The sequence below is a fragment of the Equus przewalskii genome, chromosome 3 (genome assembly GCF_037783145.1).
Source record: "Equus przewalskii isolate Varuska chromosome 3, EquPr2, whole genome shotgun sequence".
Classification (NCBI taxonomy): Eukaryota; Metazoa; Chordata; class Mammalia; order Perissodactyla; family Equidae; genus Equus; species Equus przewalskii.
Genome location: NC_091833.1, coordinates 61,037,533 through 61,039,184, shown reverse-complemented (window position 1 = coordinate 61,039,184; position 1,652 = coordinate 61,037,533). Strand labels below are relative to the sequence as shown.

General features: G+C 36.4%; 1 long non-coding RNA gene across 1 annotated transcript; it reads left to right on the top strand.

The window, feature by feature from the left end:
* The first annotated feature begins 473 nt into the window (after positions 1-473).
* LOC139082302 (uncharacterized) lies at positions 474-1,313 on the top strand. Its single transcript, XR_011538168.1, has 2 exons — positions 474-750; positions 1,084-1,313. It is a non-coding gene; the product is annotated as an uncharacterized lncRNA (long non-coding RNA).
* Positions 1,314-1,652: the final 339 nt, after the last annotated feature.

The following is a 1,652-nucleotide window of genomic DNA, read 5'->3' as shown; positions in this document are numbered from 1 at the left end:
ATTTAAGGAGATATACTGTTTTTAGCTAACTTAAACACAGGACTCTATTTCATTGTCCATCTCAATGCACCAGTTTTACTAGAATAAACTTTGGGAAATTCTGTTGTATAAAATATCAATAATATAGGAAATAGTTAATGACATCATTTTCTGATGTTATGTGAAACATATTGGATGTTATGTGATGTTGTGTGATGATGATAAGTGAAAAAAACTAAGTTACAAACAAAATGTATTTCTATTCATTACGGTTATGTGTAGTGAATAATTTCTTTATCTATCTATTTATCTTCCTTTTCCAAACTCTCTAGATAAATTACAACTAATATACATTATTTATATAATCAGGAAAAGTACAATCCTTTTTTCCCCGGTAGAATTCTGTTTACTAGTGTGGAATGAGTGGAAACATGTTAAGCTTTGGGGCGTAGTATCAAGTAACAGAGCTGCATTCCTGCTATTTACCCACCTGGAGAGCAGGACCAGTCTAAGTCCGCCTCACGGTTCAGTGAAATACTGTTTGCTTCAAAACCTGGTGGCTGAGCACATGACCCGCTGGGGAGATGGACACGTGCGGGAGTAAGGGGCAGGGCCTAGGGAGTGCTCAGGTTTCCCCTGAGAAGTAAGAAACCCCAGCTCAGACCGTTCTATGGCATCAGTGGAAGGGTTCTGAGGAGAGGAGAGAAACTCTGCAGTCTAAGGAGAATCTAAAGAAAGTCCTCACATGAGTTCCAACCGGACAAGCGCTCAGTAAGTGTGGGCTCTTTCAGTTCTGTAAAAATGGTAAAACTATGTTAAGGAATAAATTAAGGAATATTAAAACCACTAGAATGTTATTCCTTCTGCATGTGATTTAAGTGACTGTATAAAGTTGCAATGATGTCAAAACTAATTTGCCACAAAAAATAGCAATTATTTGTAATTTATTTGGACAACGATTACTTTTCCAGTTTTTTTGGCAAATGTAGAAAGAAATAAAAATGTCAATTATCAAATCATTTTGCTATGGAGGACATTAGAAACTTGAATGGGATCTGAGAATTAGATGAAAATAACGCATAAATGTCAATTTCATCATTTCAGTTGGAGTCACGTGGGGAATGTCCTCGTTTGTGAGAACTACACACTAACATATATGGGGACGACGGACATCAGTGTGGAAACTTCCTCTCAAATGGTTCAGGGAAAAAAATGTTCTCTTTTTTCTCCGCAAGTATTTTCCTTGTGACTTTTCTGTAAATTTGTGACGATTTCAAAACATAAAATACGTATTTTTTAAATGATAATAAAGGAAACAAATATATTAATTTTCACTCCTCACTCTTTCCTCTAAGCTACATTGCTGTGGAAAGTCATGCTCTCAATATAGTTCTTTCTAACGAGCCCCCTGACCTCATCTGCAATTCTACTTGGAGACTGAAAACACTTTATTTAAATAGCCATTTTCCCCGATGAAAATATTGTATACTCAAAAAAAAGAGTAAAGATTACTATCACATAATCCTTATGTTTTCCAAGGCATTTCACATACCTTAGATCACTGGGTTCTCATCAGACTGGTGGACAAATTTGGAGGAAATGGGAGAGAAGATGTCCTAGACGGGGCATGATGTGGACTGTGATTCCAGCTGCATAAATTTCAGCTCTGTGAG